Consider the following 12,387-nt stretch of genomic DNA (forward strand, 5'->3'; position numbering starts at 1 on the left):
TAAAAGTGTAACAGGTGTCAGAAGCAGATAACCGCTGCTGAGTCCTGTACTTTATATATCTCTGTGTACCAGGGGAGAGCCGCAGATATATCATATACCCAGCAATATGCAGAGCGAGGCCTATCACGGTGCAGCATGCATGTTAGCGGCCCCGCTGCTGGTGCGGGGACACTGGTGCTGCTAAGGATCAGGAAAAATAATACCTTCAGGGTAACAAGTAACCCGTGCATTGTCCGGACTCACACATCGGAGGTACTCCTAGTATCAGGGAGAATAATATACCATCAGGGTAACTAGTAACCCATGCATTGTCCGGACTCACACATCGGAGGTACTCCTAGCATCAGGGAGAATAATATACCGTCAGGGTAACTAGTAACCCATGCATTGTCCGGACTCACACATCGGAGGTACTCCTAGCATCAGGGAGAATAATATACCATCAGGGTAACTAGTAACCCCTGCATTACCCGCACTCACACATCGGAGGTACTCCTAGTATCAGGGAGAATAATATACTGTCAGGGTAACTAGTAACCCCTGCATTACCCGCACTCACACATCGGAGGTACTCCTAGCATCAGGGAGAATAATATACCATCAGGGTAACTAGTAACCCCTGCATTGTCCGGACTCACACATCAGAGGTACTCCTAGTATCAGGGAGAATAATATACTGTCAGGGTAACTAGTAACCCATGCATTGTCCGGACTCACACATCGGAGGTACTCCTAGTATCAGGGAGAATAATATACCGTCAGGGTAACTAGTAACCCCTGCATTGTCCGGACTCACACATCGGAGGTACTCCTAGTATCAGGGAGAATAATATAACGTCAGGGTAACTAGTAACCCCTGCATTGTCCGGACTCACACATCGGAGGTACTCCTAGTATCAGGGAGAATAATATACCATCAGGGTAACAAGTAACCCATGCATTGTCCGGACTCACACATCAGAGGTACTCCTAGTATCAGGGAGAATAATATACTGTCAGGGTAACTAGTAACCCATGCATTGTCCGGACTCACCCATCGGAGGTACTCCTAGCATCAGGGAGAATAATATACCGTCAGGGTAACTAGTAACCCGTGCATTGTCCGCACTCACACATCGGAGGTACTCCTAGTATCAGGGAGAATAATATACCATCAGGGTAACTAGTAACCCGTGCATTGTCCGGACTCACACATCGGAGGTACTCCTAGTATCAGGGAGAATAATATACCATCAGGGTAACAAGTAACCCCTGCATTACCCGCACTCACACATCGGAGGTACTCCTAGTATCAGGAAGAATAATATACTGTCAGGGTAACTAGTAAGCCGTGCATTGCCTGGACTCACACATCGGAGGTACTCCTAGTATCAGGGAGAATAATATACCGTCAGGGTAACTAGTAACCCATGCATTGTCCAGACTCACACATCAGAGGTACTCCTAGTATCAGGGAGAATAATACACTGTCAGGGTAACTAGTAACCCGTGCATTGCCCGCACTCACACATCGGAGGTACTCCTAGCATCAGGGAGAATAATATACCGTCAGGGTAACTAGTAACCCCTGCATTACCCGCACTCACACATCGGAGGTACTCCTAGTATCAGGGAGAATAATATAGCGTCAGGGTAACTAGTAACCCATGCATTGTCCAGACTCACACATCGGAGGTACTCCTAGTATCAGGGAGAATAATATACTGTCAGGGTAACTAGTAACCCGTGCATTACCCGCACTCACACATCGGAGGTACTCCTAGAATCAGGGAGAATAATATACCGTCAGGGTAACTAGTAACCCGTGCATTGTCCGGACTCACACATCGGAGGTACTCCTAGTATCAGGGAGAATAATATACCATCAGGGTAACTAGTAACCCCTGCATTGCCCGCACTCACACATCGGAGGTACTCCTAGCATCAGGGAGAATAATATACTGTCAGGGTAACTAGTAACCCATGCATTGTCCGGACTCACCCATCGGAGGTACTCCTAGCATCAGGGAGAATAATATACCATCAGGGTAACTAGTAACCCATGCATTGCCCGCACTCACACATCGGAGGTACTCCTAGCATCAGGGAGAATAATATACCATCAGGGTAACTAGTAACCCGTGCATTGTCCAGACTCACACATCGGAGGTACTCCTAGTATCAGGGAGAATAATATACCATCAGGGTAACTAGTAACCCCTGCATTGCCCGGACTCACACATCGGAGGTACTCCTAGTATCAGGGAGAATAATATACCGTCAGGGTAACTAGTAACCCCTGCATTACCCGCACTCACACATCGGAGGTACTCCTAGTATCAGGGAGAATAATATACTGTCAGGGTAACTAGTAACCCGTGCATTGTCCGGACTCACACATCGGAGGTACTCCTAGTATCAGGGAGAATAATACACTGTCAGGGTAACTAGTAACCCCTGCATTGTCCGGACTCAGACATCGGAGGTACTCCTAGTATCAGGGAGAATAATATACCATCAGGGTAACTAGTAACCCGTGCATTGCCTGCACTCACACATCGGAGGTACTCCTAGTATCAGGGAGAATAATATACCATCAGGGTAACTAGTAACCCGTGCATTGCCTGCACTCACACATCGGAGGTACTCCTAGTATCAGGGAGAATAATATACTGTTAGGGTAACTAGTAACCTATGCATTGTCCGGACTCACACATCGGAGGTACTCCTAGTATCAGGGAGAATAATATACTGTTAGGGTAACTAGTAACCCGTGCATTGTCCGGACTCACATCGGAGGTACTCCTAGTATCAGGGAGAATAATATACCGTCAGGGTAACTAGTAACCTATGCATTGTCCGCACTCACACATCGGAGGTACTCCTAGTATCAGGGAGAATAATATACCATCAGGGTAACTAGTAACCCGTGCATTGCCCGGACTCACACATCTGAGGTACTCCTAGTATCAGGGAGAATAATATACCGTCAGGGTAACTAGTAACCTATGCATTGTCCGCACTCACACATCGGAGGTACTCCTAGTATCAGGGAGAATAATATACCATCAGGGTAACTAGTAACCCATGCATTGTCCAGACTCACACATCGGAGGTACTCCTAGTATCAGGGAGAATAATATACTGTCAGGGTAACTAGTAACCCGTGCATTGCCAGCACTCACACATCGGAGGTACTCCTAGTATCAGGGAGAATAATATACCATCAGGGTAACTAGTAACCCGTGCATTGCCCGGACTCACACATCGGAGGTACTCCTAGAATCAGGGAGAATAATATACCATCAGGGTAACTAGTAACCAATGCATTGTCCAGACTCACACATCGGAGGTACTCCTAGTATCAGGGAGAATAATATACCGACAGGGTAACTAGTAACCCGTGCATTGCCCGCACTCACACATCGGAGGTACTCCTAGTATCAGGGAGAATAATATACCGTCAGGGTAACTAGTAACCCATGCATTGTCCGCACTCACACATCGGAGGTACTCCTAGCATCAGGGAGAATAATATAACGTCAGGGTAACTAGTAACCCATGCATTGTCCGGACTCACACATCGGAGGTACTCCTAGTATCAGGGAGAATAATATCTCGCCATGCAAACTAGTAACGCGTACATTGCCCTCACTCACACATCAGAGGTACTCCTAGCATCAGGGAGAATAATATACCATCAGGGTAACTAGTAACCCCTGCATTACCCGCACTCACACATTGGAGGTACTCCTAGTATCAGGGAGAATAATATACTGTCAGGGAAACTAGTAACCAGTGCATTGCCCGGACTCACACATCGGAGGTACTCCTATTATTAGGGAGAATAATATACTGTCAGGGTAACTAGTAGCGTGTACATTGTCCGGACTCACCCATCGGAGGTACTCCTAGCATCAGGGAGAATAAGATACCATCAGGGTAACAAGTAACATGTGCATTGTCCGGACTCACACATCGGAGGTACTCCTAGCATCAGGGAGAATAATATACTGTCAGGGTAACTAGTAACCCATGCATTGTCCAGACTCACACATCGGAGGTACTCCTAGTATCAGGGAGAATAATATACCGTCAGGGTAACAAGTAACCCATGCATTGTCCAGACTCACACATCGGAGGTACTCCTAGTATCAGGGAGAATAATATACTGTCAGGGTAACTAGTAACCCATGCATTGTCCGGACTCACATCGGAGGTACTCCTAGTATCAGGGAGAATAATATACCATCAGGGTAACTAGTAACCCCTGCATTGCCCGGACTCACACATCGGAGGTACTCCTAGTATCAGGGAGAATAATATACCGTCAGGGTAACTAGTAACCCCTGCATTGTCCAGACTCACACATCGGAGGTACTACTAGTATCAGGGAGAATAATATACCGTCAGGGTAACTAGTAATCCATGCATTGTCCGGACTCACACACCGGAGGTACTCCTAGTATCAGGGAGAATAATATACTGTCAGGGTAACTAGTAACCCGTACATTGTCCGGACTCACACATCGGAGGTACTCCTAGTATCAGGGAGAATAATATACCATCAGGGTAACTAGTAACCCGTGCATTGTCCGGACTCACACATCGGAGGTACTCCTAGTATCAGGGAGAATAATATACCATCAGTGTAACTAGTAACCCGTGCATTACCCGCACTCACACATCGGAGGTACTCCTAGTATTAGGGAGAATAATATACCGTCAGGGTAACTAGTAACCCCTGCATTGTCCGGACTCACACATCGGAGGTACTCCTATTATTAGGGAGAATAATATACTGTCAGGGTAACTAGTAACGCGCACATTGTCCGCACTCACACATCGGAGGTACTGCTAGTATCAGGGAGAATAATATACAGTCAGGGTAACTAGTAACCCCTGCATTGTCCAGACTCACACATCGGAGGTACTACTAGTATCAGGGAGAATAATACCCCTTTCCCACTGCAGGCTTTACACGTGTAAATGCCGTTTTTTTAGCCTTTTTAAACGGCTAGAGCTGCAGTGGGAAAGCTCCAGGTTGCTTTACACGGGTAACAAATACCGGTTTTTGTTACCCGTGTAAAAAGCAGTGTTTTTACCGTGTTATAGCCGTTTTTTCGGCAGTGGGAAAGGGGTAGCCCTTTACCCGTTAAAAAAAAAACCGGCATGGGGTCCCCCCCCACTGCCGAAACCAGCACCAGGCTGAAGGAGCCGGGGCTGGTAATAAAAAATCAGGAAACCCGACAAATAGGGGTTCCCTGATTTTTTACAACCAGCCCCAGGCTCCAGGTCCGGGGCTGGTTCCCAAAATACGGGGGACAAAATGACTAGGGGTCCCCCGTATTTTAAGAACCAGCCCCAGGCACAACCAGCCAGCAGGGTAATGCCACAGCCGGGGGACACTTATGATATAAGTTCCCGCGGCCAAAGCATTAACCCTACCGACCAGTCAGCCTGGCCAGGGGCCCTGGGGGAGTGGGGACCCCCCCAATAAAGGGGTCCCCCCCCTCCAGGACTTACCTGACCAGGCTGAAGCCTGGTGCTGTCCCCGGTGACCCTGGAGCGGTGGTCACCGGGCTGATGGTATTGTGTAAAAAATAGAATAAAAACCATTGTCTTTTACTGGTGAACTATGAGTCCCAGCAAGCCTCCCCCGCAAGCTGGGACTTGGAGAACCACAAGTCCCAGCCTGCGGGGCATTAAAGGGCCCGCTGGGTCTTGTAGTTCCACAGTAAAAGAAAGAGTTAAATAAACACACTGACACACGTGAAAAATAAAAGTTTAATACATACATAACACATACATACTGATACTTACCTATCTTGAGCCCGTAGGTAGCCCTGGTCCTGATGTCCTGGTCCGTGTCGGCGTCTGTATCCAGTCGGCATCCCTGTCGGCGACGGCGTCGGCGGTCCGGAGTCCGAAGAAATCCATTTGGGAAGCTGTGGAAGGAAACCATACTCACCTGTCCCAGCGCGACGTAGTCCAGGTAAGGTCTTTGCAAAAAAAACAAACCGACACCCGAACCAGACCGGACTGACGGAGACGCACGTGTGTTTGTTTACATCGTGCGGCTCCGCCTCCCGAATGCCGCTATTGGCCGCCTTGCGGCCTAGCGGCTCCTGATTGGCCGCTAGGCCGCAAGGCGGCCAATAGCGGCATTCGGGGGCGGAGCCGCACGATGTAAACACACCGTGTGTCTCCGTCAGTCCGGTCTGGTTCGGGTGTCGGTTTGTTTTTTTTGCAAAGACCTTACCTGGACTACGTCGCGCTGGGACAGGTGAGTAGGATTTCCTTCCACAGCTTCCCAAATGGATTTCTTCGGACTCCGGACCGCCGACGCCGTCGCCGACAGGGATGCCGACTGGATACAGACGCCGACACGGACCAGGACATCAGGACCAGGGCTACCTACGGGCTCAAGATAGGTAAGTATCAGTATGTATGTGTTATGTATGTATTAAACTTTTATTTTTCACGTGTGTCAGTGTGTTTATTTAACTCTTTCTTTTACTGTGGAACTACAAGACCCAGCGGGCCCTTTAATGCCCCGCAGGCTGGGACTTGTGGTTCTCCAAGTCCCAGCTTGCGGGGGAGGCTTGCTGGGACTCATAGTTCACCAGTAAAAGACAATGGTTTTTATTCTATTTTTTTACACAATACCATCAGCCCGGTGACCACCGCTCCAGGGTCACCGGGGACAGCACCAGGCTTCAGCCTGGTCAGGTAAGTCCTGGAGGGGGGGGACCCCTTTATTGGGGGGGTCCCCACTCCCCCAGGGCCCCTGGCCAGGCTGACTGGTCGGTAGGGTTAATGCTTTGGCCGCGGGAACTTATATCATAAGTGTCCCCCGGCTGTGGCATTACCCTGCTGGCTGGTTGTGCCTGGGGCTGGTTCTTAAAATACGGGGGACCCCTAGTCATTTTGTCCCCCGTATTTTGGGAACCAGCCCCGGACCTGGAGCCTGGGGCTGGTTGTAAAAAATCAGGGAACCCCTATTTGTCGGGTTTCCTGATTTTTTATTACCAGCCCCGGCTCTTTCAGCCTGGTGCTGGTTACGGCAGTGGGGGGGACCCCACGCCGTTTTTTTTTTAAATTCTCCCCCCCCCCCCCTATCTTTACACTGCTTAAACGGGTTTTTAAACGGGTAAGTGTGAATGTGACAAAAACAGCTTTTAAACGGTAATTTACCGTTTAAAAGCTGCAGTGGGAAAGAGTCTTATGGCTCTTACCCGTTTAAAGACCCGTTTAAAAAAAACGGGTCTTTACCCGTGTAGGCAGTGGGAAAGCAGCATTATATACTGTCAGGGTAACTAGGAACGCGTACATTGTCAGCACTCACACATCGGAGGTACTCCTAGTATTAGGGAGAATAATATACTGTCAGGGTAACTAGTAACGCGTACATTGTCCGAACTCACACATCGGAGGTACTCCTAGTATCAGGGAGAATAATATACCGTCAGGGTAACTAGTAACCCCTGCATTGTCCGAACTCACACATCGGAGGTACTCCTATTATTAGGGAGAATAATATACTGTCAGGGTAACTAGTAACCCGTGCATTGTCCGGACTCACACATCGGAGGTTCTCCTAGTATCAGGGAGAATAATATAATGTCAGGGTAACTAGTAACCCCTGCATTGTCCGCACTCACACATCGGAGGTACTCCTAGAATCAGGGAGAATAATATACCGTCAGGGTAACAAGTAACGCGTACATTGTCAGCACTCACACATCGGAGGTACTCCTAGTATTAGGGAGAATAATATACTGTCAGGGTAACTAGTAACGCGTACATTGTCCGAACTCACACATCGGAGGTACTCCTAGTATCAGGGAGAATAATATACCGTCAGGGTAACTAGTAACCCCTGCATTGTCCGAACTCACACATCGGAGGTACTCCTATTATTAGGGAGAATAATATACTGTCAGGGTAACTAGTAACCCGTGCATTGTCCGGACTCACACATCGGAGGTTCTCCTAGTATCAGGGAGAATAATATAATGTCAGGGTAACTAGTAACCCCTGCATTGTCCGCACTCACACATCGGAGGTACTCCTAGAATCAGGGAGAATAATATACCGTCAGGGTAACAAGTAACGCGTACATTGTCCGCACTCACACATCGGAGGTACTCCTAGTATCAGGGAGAATAATATACCGTCAGGGTAACTAGTAACCCCTGCATTGTCCGGACTCACACATCGGAGGTACTCCTAGTATTAGGGAGAATAATATACCGTCAGGGTAACTTGTAACGCGTACATTGTCCGCACTCACACATCGGAGGTACTCCTAGTATCAGGGAGAATAATATACCGTCAGGGTAACTAGTAACCCCTGCATTGTCCGGACTCACACATCGGAGGTACTCCTAGTATCAGGGAGAATAATATACTGTCAGGGTAACTAGTAACCCGTGCATTGTCCGGACTCACACATCGGAGGTACTACTAGTTTTAGGGAGAATAATATACCGTCAGGGTAACTAGTAACCCCTTCATTACCTGCACTCACACATCGGAGGTACTCCTAGTATCAGGGAGAATAATATACTGTCAGGGTAACTAGTAACCCATGCATTGTCCGGACTCACACATCAGAGGTACTCCTAGTATCAGTGAGAATAATATACTGTCAGGCTAACTAGTAACCCCTGCATTACCTGCACTCACACTTCGGAGGTACTCCTAGTATCAGGGAGAATAATATACTGTCAGGGTAACTAGTAACCCCTGCTTTGTCCGGACTCACACATCAGAGGTACTCCTAGTATCAGGGAGAATAATATACCACCAGGGTAACTAGTAACCCCTTCATTGTCCGGACTCACACATCAGAGGTACTCCTAGTATCAGGGAGAATAATATACTGTCAGGCTAACTAGTAACCCCTGCATTACCCGCACTCACACATCGGAGGTACTCCTAGTATCAGGGAGAATAATATACTGTCAGGCTAACTAGTAACCCGTGCATTGTCAGGACTCACACATCGGAGGTACTACTAGTATCAGGGAGAATAATATACCATCAGGGTAACTAGTAACCCGTGCATTGTCCGGACTCACACATCGGAGGTACTACTAGTATCAGGGAGAATAATATACTGTCAGGGTAACTAGTAACCCATGCATTGTCCGGACTCACATCGGAGGTACTCCTAGTATCAGGGAGAATAATACACTGTCAGGGTAACTAGTAACCCCTGCATTGTCCGGACTCACACATCGGAGGTACTCCTAGTATCAGGGAGAATAATATTCTGACAGGGTAACTAGTAACCTATGCATTGTCTGGACTCACACATCGGAGGTACTCCTAGTATCAGGGAGAATAATATACCGTCAGGGTAACTAGAAACCCCTGCATTGTCTGGACTCACACATCGGAGGTACTCCTAGTATCAGGGACAAAAATATACCGTCAGGGTAACTAGTAACCCCTGCATTACCCGGACTCACACATCGGAGGTACTCCTAGTATCAGGGAGAATAATATACCGTCAGGGTAACTAGTAACCCCTGCATTGTCCAGACTCACATCAGAGGTACTCCTAGTATCAGGGAGAATAATATACCGTCAGGGTAACTAGTAACCCATGCATTACCCGCACTCACACATCGGAGGTACTCCTAGTATCAGGGAGAATAATCTACCGTCAGGGTAACTAGTAACGCGTGCATTGTCCGGACTCACACATCGGAGTTACTCCTAGTATCAGGGAGAACAATATACCGTTAGGGTAACTAGTAACCTGTGCATTACCCGCACTCACACATCGGAGTTACTCCTAGTATCAGGGAGAATAATATACCGTCAGGGTAACTAGTAACCCATGCATTGTCCGGACTCACATCGAAGGTAATCCTAGTATCAGGGAGAATAATATGCTGTCAGGGTAACTAGTAACCCATGCATTTCCCGGACTCACACATTGTTCCCCTCACAGTCATGATACCGAGCCTCATGTTACCTAGAGCAGGTACCGCCGCTTCCCCTCATGCCCAATACACTGCACCTCATGTCAGCCAGAGCAGGTACCGCCGCTTCTCCTCATAGCCATTACACCACAGCTCATGTCAGCCAGAGCAGGTACCGCCGCTTCCCCTCATGGCCATTACACCGCACCTTCTGTCAGCCAGAGCAGGTACCGCCGCTTCCCCTCAATGCCATTACACCGCACCTCATGTCAGCCAGAGCAGGTACCACCGTTTCTGATCCTGACCATTACACCACAGCTCATGTCAGTCAGAGCAGGTACCACCGCTTCCCTTCATGGCCATTACACCGCGCTTCATGTCAGCCAGAGCAGGAACCACTGCTTCCCCTCATGGCCATTACACCGCACCTCATGTCAGCCAGAGCAGGTACCACCGCTTCCAATCCTGGCAATTACATCGCACCTCATGTCAGCCAGAGCAGGTACCACCGTTTCCAATCCTGGCCATTACACCGCACCTCATGTCAGCCAGAGCAGGTACAACCGCTTCCCTTCATGCCCTTTACACCGCACCTCATGTCAGCCAGAGCAGGAACCTCCGCTTCCCCTCATGGCCATTATACCACAGCTCATGTCAGCCAGAGCAGGTACCACCGCTTCCCCTTACGGCCATTAAACCGCACCTCATGTCAGCCAGAGCAGGTACCACCGCTTCCAATCCTGGCCATTACACCACAGCTCATTTCAGCTAGAGCAGGTACTACCACTTCCCCTCATGACAATTACACCGTGCCTCATGTCAGCCAGAGCAGGTGCCACCGCTTCCCCTCGTGTCAATTACACCACACCTCATGTCAGCCAGAGCAGGTGCCACCGCTTCCCTTCATATCAATTACACCACGGCTCATGTCAGCCATAGCAGGTACCACTGCTTCCCCTCATGGCCATTATACAGCGTCTCATGTCAGCCAGAGCAGGTGCCACCGCTTCCCCTCATAGCCGTTACACAACACTTAATGTCAGCCAGAGCATGTACCACCGCTTCCCCTCATGGCCATTACACCGCGCTTCATGTCAGCCAGAGCAGGAACCACTGCTTCCCCTCATGGCCATTACACCGCACCTCATGTCAGCCAGAGCAGGTACCACCGCTTCCAATACTGGCCATTACATCGCACCTCATGTCAGCCAGAGCAGGTACCACCGCTTCCCCTCATGCCCTTTACACCGCACCTCATGTCAGCCAGAGCAGGAACCGCCGCTTCCCCTCATGGCCATTATACCACAGCTCATGTCAGCCAGAGCAGGTACCACTGCTTCCCCTTACGGCCATTAAACCGCACCTCATGTCAGCCAGAGCAGGTACCACCACTTCCAATCCTGGCCATGACACTGCACCTCATGTCAGCCAGAGCAGGTACCGCCGCTTCCAATCCTGGCCACTACACCACAGCTCATTTCAGCTAGAGCAGGTACTACCACTTCCCCTCATGGCAATTACACCGTGCCTCATGTCAGCCAGAGCAGGTGCCACCGCTTCCCCTCGTGTCAATTACACCACACCTCATGTCAGCCAGAGCAGGTGCCACCGCTTCCCTTCATGTCAATTACACCACGGCTCATGTCAGCCAGAGCAGGTACCACTGCTTCCCCTCATGGCTATTATACAGCGTCTCATGTAAGCCAGAGCATGTACCACCACTTCCCCTCATGGCCATTACACCGCGCTTCATGTCAGCCAGAGCAGGAACCACTGCTTCCCCTCATGGCCATTACACCGCACCTCATGTCAGCCAGAGCAGGTACCACCGCTTCCAATCCTGGCCATTATATCGCACCTCATGTCAGCCAGAGCAGGTACCACCACTTCCAATCCTGGCCATTACATCGCACCTCATGTCAGCCAGAGCAGGTACCACCACTTCCCCTCATGCCCTTTACACCGCACCTCATGTCAGCCAGAGCAGGAACCGCCGCTTCCCCTCATGGCCATTATACCACAGCTCATGTCAGCCAGAGCAGGTACCACTGCTTTCCCTTACGGCCATTAAACCGCACCTCATTTCAGCCAGAGCAGGTATCACCGCTTCCAATCCTGGCCATTACACCACAGCTCATTTCAGCTAGAGCAGGTACTACCACTTCCCCTCATGGTAATTACACCGTGCCTCATGTCAGCCAGAGCAGGTGCCACCGCTTCCCTTCATGTCAATTACACCATGGCTCATGTCAGCCAGAGCAGGTACCACTGCTTCCCCTCATGGCCATTATACAGCGTCTCATGTAAGCCAGAGCAGGTACCACTGCTTCCCCTCACGGCCATTACACCGCACCTCATGTCAGCCAGAGCAGGTTCCACCGCTTCCCCTCACGGCCATTACACCGTGCCTCATGTCAGCCAGAGCAAGTGCCGCCACACCCCCTCATACCCATTACACCACGCCTCATGT

Source organism: Crinia signifera, unplaced genomic scaffold (genome assembly GCF_055691185.1).
Source record: "Crinia signifera unplaced genomic scaffold, ASM5569118v1 HAP2_SCAFFOLD_81, whole genome shotgun sequence".
NCBI lineage: Eukaryota > Metazoa > Chordata > Amphibia > Anura > Myobatrachidae > Crinia > Crinia signifera.